Source organism: Cavia porcellus, unplaced genomic scaffold (assembly GCF_034190915.1).
Source record: "Cavia porcellus strain 051 isolate PalLab524CR breed Dunkin Hartley unplaced genomic scaffold, mCavPor4.1 scaffold_18, whole genome shotgun sequence".
Lineage (NCBI taxonomy): Eukaryota > Metazoa > Chordata > Mammalia > Rodentia > Caviidae > Cavia > Cavia porcellus.
Window position 1 is genome coordinate 35,083,626 of NW_026947501.1, and position 22,464 is coordinate 35,106,089.

The following is a 22,464-nucleotide window of genomic DNA, read 5'->3' on the forward strand; positions in this document are numbered from 1 at the left end:
TATAAAGATCATTTGACCTTGTGAGTTAGACTTTTTTTTTTTTTTTAATTCTGAGTTTGTAACACTCCCAACCTCCTGGCCCAAAATGAGTGTCAATAACAATAGGAAACTACCAGAAGCAGAAATAAACCAAGGGTGGAAAAATTTATCTTGCTTCCCTCTACACCAGAAAAAGGTAATGAATGCAGATTTTCAGATGCCAGATCTCCAAATGCGCAGCTGGACAGGCCAGCACCTTGTCTTATTTGAAAACCAAGGTCTACTTTAACACTGTGACCTTGTCACTGTCAGAACTTTAATTAGTATTGAACATAGCCTGGCAGTATCCTCCATATCTGTGAGGGTACATTAGTTCTATGATTCCTGTGTTCCAATGACTATGAATTAAAGGCAATATCAACTTCAAGGTTCTTTATTCTACTTTTGACTTTTTGAGATAGCCATTAGCTAGATTAATATTTTTTTCTTAAATGCTAGCTCCATCTTTTTCCTTCAAGTCATGGCTCTCACATAACAAGTCTTTTATATTGGCTTAAATCGTGAAAGAACTCTTCTTTTCCAAAGATATTTATGATTTGTCTAAGTCGAATTTAATTGATTCTTATAATGTGGTCCTTCCTGGCCTTCATTAGCACTACAGTACAACTCTGCTTCACTATTATGTTTTTGTGCCTTTAATGATGCTTTTAAGTTAGCAAAAATTCTTTTTGCCATGCATAGAGTACAGGACATAATGCATGAAATAAATTCAAAATTAATGTTACTAGAGAACTCCTGTATGGCCAAACAACACTTCACCCTCATCACAATGTTTATGGGAATGATTTGTAATGCTATATAAGATACAATTCTTAAGCAGCAGTCCAATAAAAAGGATATCATTTATGGATGCAGAAATGTCTTTGCTCTCAATAAAATATTTATTTATGTGAAGGCTGGGCCTTTCAGAACAATTGCAAAACAAAATTTGTACCTTGAGTAGTGTGTTAATATGGGGAGGGAGGCAAGCTACAGCTATTTTTCAAAACATACCCGAGACAACTAATAAGCTTTAGCAAAGCATCAATCTTTGTAGCTTCCAGACCTTTTCCATTGCCTTTCAATGAACTGACAGAATACTGACTTGGATCCTGTTGGGAGCCACAGCACCACTAGGTCACCCTGAGTGACGGACGTGAGGCCTGTAGGAAAGAGCAAAGCCTGAGCTAGATTACCCCTCCCATCGAGTGTGCTAAGATGGCGCTTATCTCCTGCTTGGTAAACAACCCGCCCTGTAAGATCTCCTGCTTCCTGCTTGGTAAACAACCCGCCCTGTAAGATCTCCTGCTTCACAACCCGCCCTGTAAGATAGTCTGCCTAGCATCAACTGAACCCTATAAAAGTGAGTGCCTCTCCCGCCAAGAAAAGAAGAAGAAGCAAAAGAAGCAGAAGAAGCACGCAAGGAGCTGCGGAGAGCGGACCGGTAGAGGCTTCGGGACAGACTGTAGGGAGAAGCACACAAGGAGCCGCGGAGAGCGGACCGGTAGAGGCTTCGGGACAGACTGTAGGGAGAAGCACGCAAGGAGCCGCGGGGAGCGGACCAACAGAGGCTTCGGCCGGGAGGATTCCCGGGGCAGGCTGTACGGAGAAGGAAAATAAAAGAAAAGGTTGTCCACTGCCAGACTTTGTTGTGTGTCCTTCCTGCCGGCTGGGAGTGACACCGACAGGATCCTTTATCGACACAAGTATCTCCTTTTCTAGCAGAAGGATTATTAGTATTTCTGAGCTGTATTTTGAAGAGTGCCTCTTTTTTGAGAGATTACTTTACTTCTCTACCAGAAGCTATTTTCCCCTTCTTCCTTCAAGCAGTGATGAAAAAGAATTTTAATTATTCTAGAAAGATCAAGCTTATAAAGGTATTCTGTTTCACTCAAAAAGAACCAATATTTTATTGAAAGGATAACTTCAAATAATTTCTTATGATGTAGTTTACTTCTTGCGTGTGTACCTAAGTACTTTGTAATTGTTAATCCTAAACAACTCAGGATGCAACCCATAGCTCGTGTTGTCTTTAGCACTATAAATCTCTTCGTTTCTCAGGCACAAGCAACACACAATAGGACCCCATTACTATCACCATTCACACGGAAATTTACTCTTGCCAAATTTCTTTGTAATAAGCATTGCACCTTTTTCCAAGGTGCAAGTTATCAGCAAATTAAATTCATTTGCTTATCTTTAAAACTGTGAAATTTATCCAGGCAGTAGAAACAAAGATAAATACAACATGATTACTGCTTTGAGTGTTGATTCTTCAAAAGGTGTGTCAAAATAATTCCATGATTCTTACACATTTAAACCTGTTACGAATTTTGAAAATCAGTCTGAGGTATGGTAAAATATATTTGATGGTCTGAATGTTTATAGGATAAAGGTTAAAAACATGAAACGGGAAATATAACTTCTCCAAGGGATTTTACTCATAAAGTTATTTCACATGAGAAATTTAGCCTAGTTTAGATTCTAGTGGCCCCTCATACATTTAAGACAATCAAAGCAAAGGAACAAAATATCGGCCTTTAAGATCCTATTTTAAAATTCCTTGGCTCCATGAATTGCTCAAATATGGATGTTTTGAGATGATTAGTACTTATGAACTTTCTTGGAGTGAAAAGTAAATGGCCACTATTTGTAAAGGTTAGATGGTGAGTTTCATATTAGCATAATCAGATTTTCTTTTTATATTGATTTCAATTTAAAAATGAAAGATCCAGAGAGAAAATCTATATTTATTTGCTTCATTACCACATATTTTTATCCAGTTATATAAAGTACATAAACACAATCAACTATTTTTATCTCCCTCTGAAAAGGCAACTGTTAGAAAAAAATATTTTTCTAGAAAAGAATGAATGAAAGTATTACACTGAAGTTATGTAATGCAAGTGTACACGTAGAAAATATAATTAATTAAATTTTAAAATGACATAAGTAATTGGAGTCAAATTATTTGATTAAAATATTGATATGTTTTCTTTTTATATATTCTTCAAGAAATGTATGACATATATAAAGTTTTATTTTTCTTTCTTTTTAATTTAATTGTAGAATTTATGTTTTCTCTTAATTGTTTCACAAATTTTTTTAGGGACAAATAGTACATGTTCCTTAAAAAGATGTTATATACATATTATTAAAAATTCCACATAAAAACTAATCTTTCCTGGCTGCGGAAACCATTCTAAATGTGACTTAACTGGAATTTCTTTCTCTTTATTCTCCTTGTAGAACTGTTCATGCTGTTACTTTGTAAACATAATTTGTTTTAGTTTTCAGTCATATTCTTATTTTCATTTTCACTCTGAACTTACTTTTACTTTAAAAGTTTGACTTTTGATTCAGAGATGTCCCTTAGGAATATAATGATAATTTGGTGTTTTCATTAGTATATTAAAAATTGATAGATTAACGTTCTTTCTAATATATAAAATGTGGGAAGTCCCATTATGAATGGAGGTTCCTCAAGCCTAAAACAGAAACACCATACCCTCAGTATGAAGATTCTAGGTCTTTTTCTTCCATATTTGCTTTTCTGTTTGTTTTTCCTTTGCAGTTTTGATTTTTTGACAGGCGGCCTTACCTGGATGCTGGCGGGATTCAATTCCCCACATCAAAATTACACCCTAGGGTGATGATTAGTTGAGTACATTAGCCCAGGCATTGTTAATCTAACTAAATATCATCATCCCTAAAAGCCTGAGATGCTGACTCAAATTCTAGAGCTATCATTTTCATAACTGCTTAATTGGAAGGGTTCATTTCCATTCTTGGAGCCTCTTACTTAGTATCTTTAAATAGGCGAAGAAGCATTTGCCAATATTAAGATACATAATGCAGTCACATCCACTAAGTTCTATGCCTGTACCCTAACACATTTACTACTTGATTTAAAACATTTAAACTCTTATCAGCTTCCTTTCTTAATCAGTGGCAATAATGTCAAACAGATTTTAGTAGATGATTCAATTTTAACACCTCTAGAGACCTGCCACTTTTAAATACAATAAAAACAGATACTTGAGTTTAAAAATAAAAATTGAAAGAAGTATGTAAAGCCAGACCTGAGGTAGGATTTTGAAGATTGTAGGGCGAAATCTGAAAATTTTACTTAGACATAAAAATTTTAATAAGAATTGTAAATGTTGATTTAATATTGGATTTGGCTTTTCACTGAGAACTACGATTTGCTTTATTATATCATCAGTGTAAAAAATACTGTTTCATAGATATGTAAGTATTAAACCAGAAAGCTAAAATGTATATTCAGATTCAGTAAATATTGTACAGATTCACAATGATTTCATATAGTATATATGCATATATGAAAACGTATATTTAAATATTGATTTTCTGGTGCTAGTACCAATTGATCTTAATGGTGAGCTAAATAATAAAGTCCATCATATAATATGTAAGTCAACCAGAAGCATGTTATTCACTGCATATCAGTAGTCAATAGAGCATGAGGCATGGATTAGTTATCCATTGCTATACAATAAATTATGAAAAATTCTTCAAAAAAGTTAACCATTTTACAGCTACAGTGGATTAAGAATCGTGTCAGGGCCTATCTGGGTTGTCCACTTCTGGGTTTCTCACAAGGTTGAAGTTAGGAGAGTTCTACCTCCAAGTTCACTCCTGTGATATTTGTCATCATGAATTTCCATTTCTCATAGTTTGTCAAAATTAGAATAACAATTTATGACTTCTGTCATTTCTTCTGAGCAGCTCATAACACAAGCAATTTGTTTCATCAGATTAAGCAAGATTATGGAAAAAAGAGAAAAAGCACGAGAAAGTAACAACTGAATAAAAGAAGTCAGTATTTTCTGCTCTGATCATGACGTCTGGCCTGCACTCAAAGGATTGCTCAAGCTTAGAATCATTTGGATTTTTTACAAGGCATTAGAATGCAAGGAGCGAATAAGTTTTTATTTCTCTTATCCTACAAGATATGAGAGTTTTGCACACTTGATTGACTTTTATTTATGTAAAATAGTAATATATCTATGTAATATAACAAACATCTGGTCATACTAGGTGAAGCAGGGAAACTAATACAATTGAGATAAATGAAGCATTAACACAGAGAAAAATTATTACATATGACAGAAAAATGCAATGATTCCTTAAGTTTTAAAAATTTCCAGCAAAAGACATGTTGCCACTAATATACCTTGAAATATTCCTCTAAATTCAAACACAACTGTTCCAAATTCTTACCATTTTCTGAAACAGTTCTAGAAGTCCTTTTACAAGTGTCCGTAGTTGAAATGTAGTGGCTCTTTGATATCCTGAAACAATTCACAGTGATTAAGGTACCAGCCATGGTTACACATTTTGATTTTGGGGAAGAACTAGAAGTCACACACTGCCAGATCCAGTAGTAAGTTAGATGAATGCACACTGCAATGCTTTTACAAGACTAACTTTTTCACTGGATGGCACTTAGCTGCAACATCACCTCCTGAAGTCACTCACAAGAAGAGACATTCAGAACGGTTTCAGAAACTGGCAAGAATAATAGGATAACTGTTATCAAATGGAGGATAATATTTTAAGGAGAACTAATGACAGTGTGACTTGTTACATAGTAAGTGTTTTATTTAAATATTCATAATCTACTCATCACAGACCATACCGATTACACAGAGAAATTAACTTTATATATTCTATCATTTTGTAATATGGTTTTTGACATCCATTCCAAATGCTTCAATCATTTGAGTATTTCGTCTATTATTCCTGTAGCAATCATTTGAGTATTTCCTCTATTATTCCTGTAGCAAGCTCACTTGTGGTAGCTATTGCATCACTGCATGAGAAATTCTTTGTAACAATAAGTTGAAATACTGGTACATTCAAATATTCAAATGCAGTAGCTACTTGTGGTAGCTATTAGTCTGATGAAACTGCTTGAGAAACATTTTGTAAGAATAAGTCGAAACACTGGTATATTGAAATTAAAATCACATAGAATGCAATGTACTTTACATACCGGGTCTCATATCAAAATTTCATTTTGATATTTTATCATTTGTGAAAAAAATTTGAGTTTTTATTAACCAAAACAATACTGTTAATGAGTCATTTATTATCACCTGTGATAGTGTATTTGAGATGGCATGGAACAGTTTTATTAATAAGGATTACATGTTATTGTCATATAGGTATATTCCCATATACATACTTGCAATGTATTTTTAAAACGCTCTTATGAAAACTCCATATTTTGAGTTTGTCAAGTAAAATACTTGACAAGTATTTATAAAGTTTTAACAAGTATAAATAAATGAAGCTTGTGAGAATAAGCAAAGCCACATATCCAAGTTTTTCAGCTAGTTAGCTGTAGACCTCAGGCTAGATTCAACTCATTCAAATTCCAGTTTAGTGCTTGTTTCTAAATTGGATATTTACAGTATTTCTTATTAACCGTGTAGTACAAATAAAAGACTACAAGGTATAGGGCATCTACTAATTTTTCTTCTTATGCTTTCCTTCATTAAGAATATGAATGAGCAAGATAAGGCAATATTACATTTAACAAATGTAGCACTTTTAAATCATGAATTTAAAATAAGTATAACATAACTACAAGTATATTCAATTCAGTAAAATAAATGGCAAAGTGATAAGAGATGAACAATTTTTAAAATGAATGACCTAGTTCAAATTTCTCTTTTCTGAGTATTAAAACATTGCATTTCACAGGGTATATTACACAGAATAGAGTCAATATTTCACTGAACATGTTCCCTTCATTACTAAATCTTGAACACTGACACTAGGACCATTATTGCTCTGGAAACAGTAATGGAATGACATTGTTAGGATTCTCTTTTAGCTCTCATCTTTCATGTTAAATTGTTGATCTAAATACACCTGTTCCAAGGGGCTGGGGGTTTAGCTTATTGGCATAAGCGCCTGCCTGGCCAGTTCAAGGTCGTGAGTTTGATCCCCAGTATAAAAAACAAAAACAAAAACAAAAAAAAACAACAACAACCCCCCAACCATGTTCCTTAATAAAATCAAGTTGAGAGATTTTGTATCTATGCAACTTTTGTCACACAATTCAAGCTTTTATTTTCAAGTACCTTCATAGGATAAGGAGTTCACTCAGAATTTAATGTTACAGTGTAATTTATGAATCTGTAAATAAGGGAAGTGATTTTTTAGTTTATGAGCCCCACAGATGACTAAGAAAGTACTTTGAGATCAAAACATTGTTTTCTCTTATCAATTGTTGTCATTCCTGTGAAAAATTATGTATTCTATTTACCTATGCAAGGTTAGAATTAATAATGTGAACAAGTTGCCAGCATCCATAGAAATAGCATTAATTTCATGATATTAATTGAGTTATTTTTGGTCTCTAAATACTGTATCTATTGTCTGCATTGAGTTGATAGCTATTGATGATGGAGAAAAAATTCATCCAAGCAAAGTCATCTATAGTTATAGAATAATTGTACTATTATTTGAAGTGACAAGCAGGTAATTTTACTCAGTAGTATTTAATAAAATTAGACCTCCAAATAGATTTGTTTGGAAGGGTGTTTACATGCTTTTTTTTTTCTTTAGATGGAGTAGCACTAAACTATACAACTACTTCAAGTAGTAATAAGTAGTATTATACTATAGTATATCCTGGATCACATCATGGAAGAAAAAAATGTTTCATATCATGCAGCTAGAAAAAGGAGCCAGACATGATAATTTTAAGTTCGTCATAACATCAAAAATACAGGAAACCATAATATCATTCAATACAAATGTCAATAATTAGAATCCAAAGAAAATTATCTCAGTGAATTATGTATTGGAAATCGGTGAACAAAAATAAAATTTTCCCTTTTTTATATTAGCAATCCATTTGCTCTTATAAGTAAACTAGATTAAATGTTAATACATGGAAATCATAGTATATAACTCACTACACATCTACAGAATTTCAGGTAAATACAAATAATCAAGTGAAGTGTAACAATATAACTCTAGCTTTAATATTAGCTTTTCCCTTCAATGTTGAATGTGAAAAGTATATGCTCTTCAGGTGACAGAACCTTTGTTACCACTGCTATTAATAAAATTCATACATTTATGCATCATTTGTTGCTATCTTCCTCGATCTGAGCAAAATCAAAAGTCACTCTGCAGGTAAATGTGGGGAGAGATCCATAGGCTAAAGAAGTGATGGACCCTCATTGCAGAGATGACCACCTTGGTGGAGCAACTCACGTGGAGCTGAACACTGCCAGCAACCACACTGATAAGCTGGGAAATATATCATCCCCCATGTGAGTAGCTGAAGAAAACTGCAATTCCAGGTGACACCACAATAAATTTGAGAGAAACCAGTTAGAAGATTTGATTGGATTCAAATCTTCTGAGCAGTAAAGACAGTGGAATAATATGTTTATTCTGGGGAGATTTGTTGGGTGTCAATGGATAAGGAACACAAATTACAATGTTAGTAATTTAATTACAATGTTATTGGCCATAAAGATGATAAGATAATTTTGTCATGTGAAAAAATAATTATAGAAGGAAACTACTGTATGTTTCATAAGGGTATTGGTTATCCATCACTATATATACCTATTCACCATGTATACCTACACAGTATTTTGATTTGATCACAGTGATGTACCATATTAATTGTGATTTTTTGATACGCATCATAGTTCAAAGTCCTTTTTATTATTTCAGAGTTACTTTCATCAATGTGAATACTATACTGTTTGTTAAAATGCAGTTCTCCATGTCCATTTGCAAAAATTTTGTCCATATTATAGTTCACTGAAATTTTCATTATTTTAAAATGTTATTTTGGAAAGCAGAATGCTATTATTTTCTGAATTTAAATTTAGTATTTATTAAAAAGTTTTAGGTGTGTCACTTAACCAAGTTTGGAGGAATTCCTGCCATAATACATTAAAGATATCATTTCACATTGCATATATAGAATAAAGGGCCAGAGACACCAAAAATGCATTATAGTTCTCTAAAACATAATATCAACTCACAAACAAGCATAATTTAAACAATGTAGAAATTTATAAATTGTAGTATATAAACTATATTTTATGCAGTATAAAATACTTGAGCCACTTTACTGATTATCTGTAATACTCTTTTTCTTTTTCTTATCGGTACTCACAACCGTGCACTTGCAAGGCAGGTGCTTATACCGCTGAGCTACATCTCCAGCACCTGATTATCTGCAGTACTTTGAAAAAGTATATTTTACATCATTTATACTCATAAAAATAAAATGGATAATAATCAACAATTGCATCTATAATTTATAGAATAGGCAAACAGAACATGATATATATCAGTTTTATACTCCTATAGAATTTGTCTATGATGGAGGTGACTATGAATTGTGATATGTCATCTTGTTGGGATAACAAAGGACAAGTAGATTGTTAAAGCAATCTGAACACTAGCCCCAAGCCCCATATCTGGAGACCAACTTTGTCTCTCACCCTGAACTATTGCTAATGCAGGCTTTATAGGTTTACCTGGCACAGATCTGGGTTCTGACTCTGACACTACCACAGTACTTTGTGGTACCAAAGGAACTTTATTATTTGTGTTTGTGAGATGTTTCTAATGTAGACCAGTAAACATAGATGTGGTCAGCACCAACCAAAAGATTTGTAGCCTGGATGAATAAAGAAGGGTAAGCAGGAGGAACTGTGCACTGAGGAGCCCTTGTTTGCTGAAGCAGATGCATCTTTTGCTGTTATCACCTCGAGACACTTGGCTTCATTTCTTCACTTTTCTAATGAAGGCTTTCTAATGAAGCTTGGGCAGGCCATTGTATATTTGACCGTTTTTTTTCTGTTGATTATGATTGCATTTCATACGGGGAGTTAGTTTCTATATCCTTGGATTGAACAGCTACTCTATCTTCTGGTTCTTCATGATGCACAAAGCAATGTTAGACTATATATTTCAGCTTCTATAATAAATTCTCTTACATAATTATGCTTCTATTTTCTATAAATTCTGTCCTCTAAAAAACCTTAAGCAATGCAGTAAATAGAATAATACTTCTGAGCTAAAATCCTTTTCTTGTCTCACTAATCCCAGTATTGTTCACTGACAATGTAGAGTTTTAATACCATTTCATCCTTTCTTGGACACCATTGCAGACATGCTGATAGCACAAATTTAAACCCTGCCAAATTCTTATTCTCATATTTTTACTTTCTATAACCTTTTTAATGTGATTTCTGGGAAGTCAGTTTTTGCCTCAAAGTGAATTCTACTTTTCCAGCATCACTATCACTGAGTTAATATTACTGTGACAGCTTTCTAAAAACATATTAACACATTTGAACATGTAAAAATTGTTAATTAAGGTATAATATTTGTTTATATTCTAATAGATTAAAATGAGTCTGAGAATTTAACTAGCTTGTTCGATGACACCTTTCTGGCTAAACTGTTAGGAGTTGATAAAAAATGTGGATTTTGTGAATTCAGGCCCAGTTTTGAGACATTATTATGTTTACATCAGTTGTGGTTCTCGGTTCTGAATCTCTGTTAAGTTCTCTTGTTGTGTTCATTTTACCTACTAGGACTTCTTAGTGATTTTCCACACCAAATTATCAAAAACTTGAAATCTTTCTAAATCACTCTTGTTCTTTACTCAAACAGACCATCTGAAATACAATTAGTTACTTGCAACAGTTGATGTCAAGAGGACTATATAAATGATTTACAAAATATCTCATTATAGGAGCACATATGACTTCCCATCTGTGATCTCATAGACTTTACAGAGGGACATAGTATAAATACACCCACATAGATGATGAAAGTCTAACAGATTTCAGTGATTATTGGTTGCTATGTCTGTGTGCAAGGCGATTCGCATCATGTTATACATCACGAAGTCATGCTTTGTCCACTGTACAAGATATTCCATTGGTAGCTCATGAAATTGTGATTTCACATCACAATAGATTTTTAAAATGTTGTCACAGAATAGAATATGATGAAATTTACAAAAGAATAACATATCTAGTTAGTGGACAATGTACTCATAAAGTTTTATTGTCACTTGATTGGTTTAGGTGTTGGGTAGAAGCTTGGAATGCACACTTAAGGGTCTGTCTATGGAGGCAGTGATCCTGGGGTATTAGATGTGGTCTCTGGTACACGCTCTGATGTTGCTCTGCTTCTTCACCATCATGGAATAAGAGGCTTTATTCTGCTTTGCCCTTCTATCATGATATTACTTCCTTGGAGCTAGCAAACCAAGGACTGGATCCTTTAAAAATATGAATCAACGAAGTCTCTTTCCCTGAAGTTGTGAGTACTGGATAATTTGGCTAAGTTTACTAATATAGAAAATTGTTCCTGGAGTATCAGTTATTCTTGTGCCTATTTCTGACATTTGGAAATGGTTTGCAAAATTAAAGAGGTTTAGAGATGCAGGGTACAGAAGCTTGAAATTGCTGGAAACTGAATTTAGTGGGTGATTCTGGTAAGATTTCAGAGATTAAAAGCATAGACCTGCTTATATTAATAGTAGGCCAGGAAGTTTTAGTTGAAAACAAGGACAAATACTAGAAACAATGTTTCTTACAGGCTGGGATAAAGTTGAACTATTATTGCCAATGTCCTGAGACTTTACAGGAGACTGAGATTAAGGATGGTGGAACAGCTGACTGACTGAGTAAATTTCAAGGCTGTTCAATGTTCCAACTCTGACATGAATACTATGTGCTGCATTTTGACAGATTTATGGTGACAATTCATGGCAAAAGAAGAATAGAAAAATGGAAAAAACAAATTTTAGCTGAAAATTGCAATGTAAAAAATGTGCTCAAAAGAGCAATGGCTATTGAAGAAATTAGAGTCATTAAAAAATAAATGACATAGGGTCTGGGGATTTGGCTCAGTGGCATAAGCGCCTGCATTGCAAACAGGCAGTTGTGAGTTCGATCCCCGGTACCGATAATAAAGAAAAAGTCAAAATAAATAAATAAATGAAATACTTTGAAGAGGGAAAAGAAGATGGCCTTTAGATATCTCAGAAAATGGTAAGACTTCACCTATTGCAAACTGAAAGTTACAAAAATGTAAAACTTTCATTGGAAAAGAGAGATCCCGGATTCCCGATTGAGAGGGGCCATTTAAACAGCTGGTGCCCTGGAATTTATTTTACTCTGCTCATTCATCTAGGCACTCAGAGGCCACTATTTCCATGATTCAAAGGGTCCTGCTACAGCTTACACTGGTAGCAGACCTTGGCATCTCCCAGGCGATGCTGATTGTTCAGTTGTGAAGAATTCAAGAGCTGTAGCTTCTATCCATATTTCAATGAAAGGCCTTGGAGACCATTAAAAGTGTTTATGAGACTGGTGTGTGACTCTGGGAATGAATCAAAGTATGGTGACAAGTAAGTTGGAATTACCAGAATTACAAGACATATGCTGTGGAAGGCTATAGGCAACCAGAATTTGCTGTCTAAAGGCATTGTTGTGTTCCAACTGGGAAAGCCCTAGAGGCTGTAATGCCAAAGCTCTTTGGAACTCATATTTTGCTACCATATGCCCTGGATGGAGCTACAAGACTTAATATCATCCCTGCTGGGTTTCTGTCTCTCATTAATCTGAGTGTTTTCTATCTATATTCTTCCCTTTTAGAATGTGAAACAAAAGACTGAAGTGCTTTGCATTCCATCTACTCTATTTATTGCACTTTGTGATTATATATGGTAAATAAATGGTAGTTTATTTTTGATTGTTACAAAGCTTCACAGCTGGGATTGGCTTTGAATGTCAAATGAAACTTTGTGAGTTTGAACAATGTGGGAACCATTGAGATTTGGTGAATGGGATTATTTTGTATTTTATTACAAGCAAGACAGTTGTAGAATGTTGGGTGAAAGTACTTAAATTGTATTTGTTTGAAAATTAGTTATGATTTAAGGGAATGTATTTGTATGTGGATTTGACAAAGTTTGGGATACAATGGTTAAGTTTTATTGTCAATTTAATTGGTGTGGATGCCATCTAGGAGATGACTATCATGGTTTATGTCAGTGGTCCCCAAGTCTCACACATAATGCATTTGTGATCGGTTCACTGTCTAGCACTTGGATTGGTGCTCCACCTAGGGGTGGAGCCAGGTTATGATGGAATGATGGGTCTCTCTCTTGCCAGGTTCCACTTTGCTGTTTGAGGCTGCCATGAACTGTGACCTTGCCATGCCACGCTGCCTTGGAGCCAACTGAGTATGGACTGAAACCTCCAAGAACTGTAAGAAATAAACCTTTCCCTCCCTAACTTTGGGCATCAGGCATTTTGTCTCAACAAGAGGTAAAAAGTAACTAAGACAATGACCAAGCATACTTCATTCTCTTGATTAGTCATTTCGGTCTAAGTTTTGGTATTATTGATGGCCTAAGCTCCATCCTTGCTGGTTCTATTTCCTTGTTGTTCTTCCTGAGTGTCACAGGACTAAGCAGATTTGTTTTTATCATGCCCTTCCACCATGAATTTTGTCTTGGAGAAAATCTACTACACACTTAATCCTTGAGGCTATGAAATAAATGAATCTGTGTTCATCTTTTACATATTTCTTTTAAATCATGTATGTATCTTATGAACATGTGTGCTAATGAGTGAATGCTTCTTAGTAAGGTAAAATACATTTTATTTTTTTAATTTATGTTTTCACATAAGTCAAATATTTCAAACATTGCAAATTAAGTCTTTGCCATGATTCCTACCCAATATGCGTAATTATTATATAACAAAATCAATATATAGTAAAAAAACCTAAATTTAAACACTAATGCTATTTTATCACTTAGGGGGAATATTTATATTGTATTTTGCCAGGTACTATTCTATAGATCATAAATAGATTTTTAAGGATGAACCTGTGAAATGATAGTTATTGCCATAATAAAGAAGTTTAACTCCAATTCTTCATTTGCATGCTTGCTTCCAATATAAAAACACAGTGAAGGACCAACTTTCATACCAAAAAAGAGGTGATTCCAGTTTATTCCATTTCCTCCACAAAATCTGTCCAGTGATTCCCAACATAAATGAAGTCCCTTAGTGAAAAAGTAGTAGGGATCACCACTACTGCAACAGGGGCAATTTGAGGCTTATGTCTTCCAAAACTTTTCAGTTTCCATGGTGCATGTGAAGCTATGTTGCTCTGTAAGTTGTGCCAGTCAAAGAAAATTGGTCAGGGGAAGGATTCTTGAAGCCTGGAGAAGTAAAGCACCTCTATCCTTTTACAAAATGTAGGTGTTGAAAGCCCATTTAAAGAGCTAAATCTTTAAGGACTCTGGAAAAACTATCCTCTAGGAATGTTACAGTTTTGCTTTGCATGTCCCCTCAACATCTCAGGTGTTTGAAAGGTGATTGAATCATGAAAGAAAAATATTCATCAGTAGATTAGCACATTGATGAGATCATAGTTGACTTTGTTGTCCAGATTTGGAGACAGGCTGAAAGAGTCATTCCTTGAGGACGGGGCCTGGAAAGGTGAATTTTTCTCCCCAGCTTCTCCCTTCTTCATTGCTTCCTGCCTCCTATAAAACAGACCCTGCTGTGCCACTGTACCATAAATTTCTTCCTTGGACCAGACTATATTGTAGTGAACTCAATGGAGACTGTGAACCCAGTAAACCTACTTAAGTTGCAAGCATTTTGTCCCCATGACAGGAAAGTTATTAATACTGAAATTTGCAATTTTGAATACAATCTTTGCTAATGATACACCCATCTATATGGCTCAGGAACTTTTGGAACTGTTTGAGCAGAAGTTTGGAAATGTCTGCAAATAGAGTCTAGAGAAGGCAAAGAAGGTGGTGAGCAATGCTTGATAACCAATATTGATAATAACTCAGAACTCAGAACACCAGAATGCTTATATTAATCAAGTAACCTCCAGACTCTGTAAGTTTCTGGGCCTTGGGATTTTATTAGTTCTTGGATTAGAGGACATGTGTCTTATTCACTGACAGACACTTGTCACTATTTTGATCATGTCTTGAGATTTTGTGGACGATGTGAAGTTTGGAAAGAAAAAAAATGTCTACAAAGTTAGGGAAGAGAAGAGGCCAATTATTTAAAAGATTAGCACTAAATAGAAAAGTAGCTTTCAGTAGGACAGTAAAAGAGGAACATATAGGCTTAAAAACATCTCAGAAATTAGCAAAATTCGACATCACTGGCTCAAATTTGTAAAATTATAAATTTTATTGATAAAGAAAATATCTGGATGCTATATTCAAGAAGGGACACATAAAGCATTATTTTTCTTGGACTCATGTAAGTACACTTAGCCATCCAGAAGCAACTGCAGCCAACGTACAAATGGGATAGACTACTGCTTGTGGTGACAAAAAAAAAAAAAAAACCTGGTGTCCTTCGTGTGATGCTGATTTTCAGTCATGCAGAATGCAAGGCTTAGATGTGACAGTGGTTCCACAAAATTTCAGAAGACCAGGGAGACCAGGCAAGAATGTGTGACAGTAACATGGGTATTGTGCAGAGTCATCCCAAAAGAGAGCCCACGTAGGCTGCAACCAGCAAAGACATAGAGATGGAGCTACCATAGTCCTTTGGAAATCATCTCTCACCACTTTGTGCCCCAATAACCTGATCTGTATCTACAGGACTTAATGTTTATGTGGCATGGTCTCTTTCTTGATTTGTTCTGCTTCCTTTTTATCGACCTTTTCCTTATGGAATGGGAATGTTTACTTTGTACCATTGTATGTTGAAGGTATTTCCTTTTTTAAATATTTTATAAGGACTCACAGTTAAAAGTTTTTTTTTTTTTGAGTCTCAAAGTAAGTTTAGATTTGAACTTTTCAAAGTTGTAGAACTATTAAGACTCAGTCTATTAAAAAGAATGTTATGTTTTAGGTTTAGAGCATCCCTCCAAAATCTCATGTGTATCAATGTGGATTAGATCATAGCGCACTATGCCGATAAAGTGATGAGCTCATAGATGATTGTACTGTGGGAGTTAGAACCAGGTGGGATGAGGCTGATCACTGAAGGCAGGACCAAGAAGGGCATGTTTGTGTCCCTTCCTGCTCACCTCTCTGCTTCCTGGGTTCCATAGGATGAATAGCTCTCCTCTGTTATTCCCTTCCACTAGGCTTTTGTGCCTTGGAGTCACATAATATGGGACTGAACCCAATGGAAATTTTGTGCCAAAAGTCCACTCCTCCTTTAAACTGAGAGTTTTAGGCATTTTGTCATACATATAGGAAAGTTACTAAGTGCCAATTGTACTTAACAAGTGAGTTGAAATTTCACATTGCTAATGTTCTCTTGAAGTAGAGTAGATATTTAATCCTAGTTTTCTTGCTAGAAAATAATCTTATTTAACTTACATTATGGTCGTCATAGAAATGTTGAATGAGAGATAATATGTTGTATTCCTTTTCTGCAGTACGCATTGATGTAGAATTCTTCACCTGGAAGATTATGTACCAGTTATGCTTTCTTAGTAGCAGTGTTTTTCAAGTGAGATTGCTGAATCAGTCTCCTAGGTGTGCAAATTTTTGAGAGTCTTTACCTCGTGATTTTGCTATGTGCTTATAATTAATAAGCATTAGTTTCTGCTAACACAGGATGTCAGGCATTACAAATAAATGACTTTCTTCTTCTGTTACGTTCACCTAGGGCCTTATCAGTGATGCTTGATTATGAAAACTATATAATATGATTCTAGGGAATGAAATTAGAATAAATTGGAACAATTAATCTCTGTCATTCAACTTAGCCAATATATGAGTCTTGTTCTTGTTCCTTATAAGAAAATGTATTTCATATTTAAATAAAACATTGACAAACTAAAACACTTTTTAAACAACAGATAAACAAGAAGACACAAGAGAATGAGTTAGAGGGAGAGAAAGACAGAGACAGAGAGAGATAATTTGGAAGATAATGATCAAGATAGCCTTAGAACAGGAAGAAAATGCAATTTATATTTTAGTCACTACCATTCATTACTCATCGAGATAATAATTTTCATATATTTACTTTCAAGGTTCAGCAGAATCTGTTTTATTCACCATGAAATGATTTCTTTCAAGTTACTGACAAAGAAACATTCTAGTTTGATTACTTTGGGATATAGGAAACATTCATTTTTCCCAACTCTCTGATTTTTTTCTGAATATTATAGACTTGGATTACAACCATTTTTAGTTTTCCTATTTCCAGAGTGAAGAAAATCATTGTTATATGGCTACTATATTTGCTGAACTTAAAATTATACTAGATTTTGACCATGCTATTACTGCAGTAATAAGTCCACATTATATAGCTTAAATGTGATCAGATTTTCCATTGCACAATTTAAAACAGAAATGTGTCAAGTTAGAATTTGGATTGTACAATTTATGTGCTGCTTCTTGCAGAGGAGTACTTTGAGTAAATCAGTTCTCCTTCCTGTGGGAGATTTTAAGAACATTATATCAAAAGTATAGAAATTTGCTTCACATTTTTACAACTTTTTCTAAATAGCTTGAATATAACCCCTTTGCATGCATTCTGCCAAGCTGCTGATTTTCTTTACTGTAGAGAGGGTATACAATTCTGTGTTGCTATGGATTGAATACGGTGTGCTCCCACCAAAACATTTCTTCTTAAGGTTTGGCTCCTAATGTATCAGTGAGAGAGATGGCACCTTTAAGCTGTAAGTAGGATACAAAGACTTTTTAAAAAAAATTTAGGATGAGTTAGTTTCTTGTATGAAATAGTCACCAGAAGCACAAGTGTGATTTATTATAAAGTTAGTCACCAGTCACTCTGTCTCATGCCTGTGTGCGCTCAAGTACACACCTAATTCTTTTCTGATTTTCTACCATGAGTTTTCACACCTTTAATCCTTCAGCAGAAATTAAATAAGACACCAATGCTATGCCCTTGGACCTTCAAAATTTTGAGCCAAATAAATCCCTTGTGTTTATAAATTTCATAGACTCAGATATTTTGTTATAGCAGCAGAAAATGAACTATGTTATGTTGTTTAGGTTTTCACTTCAGAGACTTATAGGAAATTAATTTCAGATCATCTTATTTAGTCAACTGATAGATGACTAGATTTGACAAGGTGAATGCAGAATAGTAAAACTGGCAAAATCATTGTTAGGAATATATAAAGTCTTAGAATCTGCAAGTTTAATTGGTATGAGAAAATAAGGAAGCAACAATTGAGTGGGTTAAGAGTTATAGTTAGCCTTACCGTATTTGTCATTGGCACTTTTCACCCAGTGTTATGCTGAATGTACTGTCTATGCGTTCTCATTTAGATTGCAACAACTGGAGTTATATATGATGCCATTTTTATAAAGATAGCATATGAAATGCTGAGAGATAAAGAAATTTACACAAAATCCTGCAGCTATTAAGTAGTAAATTCAGGGACTTCCTTTTTCCTTTTGTTTATTCTAAAACATCTTTACCTTAAACTGTGCAAAACAGAACTAAAAGACAGTAGCTGACGGCGTTCACATGTGAGCTATGCACATTTATCAGTAACATAATATACAAATGTGAGATACCTGTAGTGGACCAATATGATTTAAATATTTATATTTAATATTCAAAGTTAGATTTTTCAAGAATTTATTAACATTCTCCTAGTCAGCCATGAAACTTACTTTAATCCAAAGCCTGAAAAACACATGCAGCTGATAGATTAGTCTTTAATGCAGTTTATGAATATTTGTTCTCACAAACTGCATATTTTATCAAGGTTTTATATTTCCAAGTCCATTAATTCCAGATATACTAGTTGTTATATTTGCATAATGATGGGTTCTCCCTGTTTGAAGCTCTGCCAGGCTCAGCATGGCACCTGCCCAACATGGCAACAGACCCTAGAGCAAAAACCAGTGCGGACTTCCGTGTTTTTCTTCCAAGCTGAAACTGAACTTCCTGCTTTTCTCTCATTCGCCAACACGCCCCAATCAGCTGTCAATCCGTCGTTCTGCCCACCCCTTCATACTCCACCCCTTTCCAAACAAATAAAGTCCCACTGCATGTTTGTCTGCCGCAGGCAGATCTTAAACTCTTCTGCAGCCCTCCCATTCCCACAATAAAGGATTTTTTTTTTCCCTTTCTTCAGCTCTTGCTTCTCTACCGGGCCAAGGAAAAGCCTAACAAAATATAATTAAGTATTGCATCAATATTAATGTCATAGAAAAGACTGTTTCCATAAAAATCAGTTGATGTTTTGAAATAGAAAGGAACTCACAAAAATTGCATCGATTAAGGGGCAGCTGGAAAGCTGGAATTGCCTGAGGGATGTAATACACACAAATAGAAGATTGTTTCATTAGGGTATCTTTTTAAACACGCGATATCTGTCCTCTTTTTGAACAATTTACTGGTAGAATTCTATATAATTCTTATTTGCAAGAGGTTCATATACAAATAAAAATAAAAATATCAAAAAGGAAATTCTAAAAGTTTTATTTATTGTGCCACACTTAAAAAAATAGAAGATGATGGAGACTTCTGACTGGTAGAAATTCCCTCAAAACTTGACCTTAAATTCAAAAAATAAGTCAATGATTATACAACTGTTTGTTTTGCATGTATGTACATGTATTGTGCATGTGTATGCACATGTGTATTGTTTGAAGTTTTTATAAAAGCCTTCTAGTAAATGTAGTTTAAACAAATTGTGTCATGATTTTTGATATTCATTGATCATCACATTTTCTTAGTGTTTTGTTTTTTATTCTATTCGCTAGTTACTGTTTCAAAACTGTTTTAATAGCTCCTTTTCAAATGAAAACACTTTTCAAAGCATCTTCCCAGGCTTCCATTTATCCAATTTCAGAATATACCGGGATTTCAGTTATCTTACTTTTATGCTCTAACTTCACAATCCACAGTTTTATAAGCCAAATTTTGTCTCTTCCCCAGTTACATCTTCTAGATGCCACCATATCATCTATTTCTGTCTACAAGGCATCTTCATCCCGGTTCTTCTTTGTTTTACTTCCTTTCTCAGTCCTTGACATTGATAGATAATTGAATTGTTACAATGTTGGAGACCACAAATTCACAATGGCTAATTTTGCATAGTTCATGAAGGGACAAATGGATGCTTGGGAGTATCAGTATTACCCATTTGAGATTTACCATCAACTATTTAGGAATGAGTCATCCTATCTCACCAATTAAGACTAAAACTAAAACCACTAAATTCATGTAACACTTCAGGTAAGGTCCTTCAATACATACGATCAGCTCCACCTTCTTGAGTCAACCCAAGATCATCCTTGCTCATTACGTCATAGACCTCTGAGTTTTCTGCCAATTTTGAATCTTTCTCTAGCCCCACCTCTCACTTCATACACCCAATAAATAGTGGCTGTCTTCGAGTGTCTCTCTTTTGGTCCATCTAGAGGCATCAACTTCCCAGTAATTTATCATGTATCACTAAATTTGCCTCTCTCTCTCTCTCTCTCTCTCTCTCTCTCTCTCTCTCTCTCTCTCTCGTGTTATATAACCTTGCTAGGTTCATGATGCAGGCAGTCATGGATTATGGCCTGGTCCCTGATGCTGAGAAATGTTATTCCTCTATGAAACTTTCTTGGAACCTTGTCAAACTACTAATTTGTACTGAAAGTTCTTGCACTTCATACCTGACATTGGACCCTTTCATTCACTGATTCTCCTGATCCATGCTGCTGTTTAATATCATCTTTGTGATTTTCATTTCATAATCTTTGCTAACAGACAGCAGGTCTTCACATCAGTATTTCTCAGAGTCTGAACTCCCTCCTCCCGACACCTCAGCTGTGGAGATGCTGCTTGTCATGCCAGGGAAGGGGAGCTTCCCTTCCACGTTCACCTCTGACTTTCTAGGCAGGATCTAGGCTTCTCGTGTCTTCCCTACAGAAATCTCTACTACAGGCATTATGGATTCCTGTACATGGACAAATGCGTTTTAATTTACACTTTTATCACTTACTCTTTATATGAGTTGACTATAAAGTAGCATCATTTTCTGAATAATTGAAAATAAATCGATATTTAAATATCTTCATCTTTTCTGGAGCCAGCCCAACCAATGATTTCAGCCAGTTTTATAAGCACAGGACACTGGCTCTGCTTACCTTAAGCAGACATTGCATCCCCTCTGGGCTCACCAGTGCAAGGCCTGCATTTGGGATTTATGCAAACATAAAATAAATAAATGTTCATCAGATTTTTGCAAGTGAACTTTAACTCAAATATTCTGCCAAAGAAATGTAAAATTGAACCATTCCAGATAAGACTTTTGCAATTGCACAGTTTTGAGTTATTAGTTATTTATCATTGTATGTATAATGTAGATTTACGCTTATTTTTATACTTTGAATAAAATTGAAATTTTTGATTATTTTTACATACTCCATATCCACTCATTTTTCAACAAATGTTTTTGAGTATTAGCTCAAGAATTATAGTCAGCATTTATAACCACAATGTTTGTGTCCTAATGACCTTGACATGATTTATTGTTTTATATATAGTTTATGTGTAGCTCACTTTTCCACATATAGAAAGAGAAATGAGAATCACATAATTTCAGCGATTGTTTCAATATCAAATAAGTTGTGTGCTAAGCACAAATATAAAATATCAAGGTTTCTATATGCATTAATGTTTATTAATATTAGCACATGAAAAGTAGAATACAGAGTATTAGCAAATCTAGAGTTATTTTAATTTTTTTCTTATTTTCAAGTATATATGTGCATACACACAGTTAAGTAACATGAACATGATACAAGAGGATATAAGATATTACCTGTACAGCTTAGAAAGTGTCAAATAAGGCCCCTTGGGAGTCATGTCATGTAGTTTACGTTGTGTTATGACATGGAGCCAAACATAAACAAGTCTTTGTGTATTTCAAGCAAAAGGAAGAACAACAGAAAGGACATTGGGATTGAAATAGTTTCTCTTCATTTAAAAAAGATAGATAGATAGATAGATAGATAGATAGATAGCAAATCTGTGAAGTTGAAGGGAAGTAGAAATAGTCAGAATAAAGAATATTGCTACTTAATGGAATGAACATAAATCCATCACGGAAATTAAACCATCACAATCATTTTGCTGTGCGAATAAATAAATTTCATGCTACAAGAAAGAAAACAATGCTATATTTATCTCAATTTATCTGGGGGTAAGTCATATTTAAGTATTGACTGTTTTGGATAACTCTTTTGCTTCTTCATGTCTGTGTTCTTCTTGAGAATTCTTTTTTTTTTTTTTTTTTTTTTTTTTTTTTTTTTTTTTGTACCAGGAATACAACCTTGTGCTTGCTAGGCAGGTGCTAACACCGCTGAGCTAAATCCCTGGCCCCTTGAAAATTCTTCAATGAATCAAGATGGTTAGTATCTCTCCT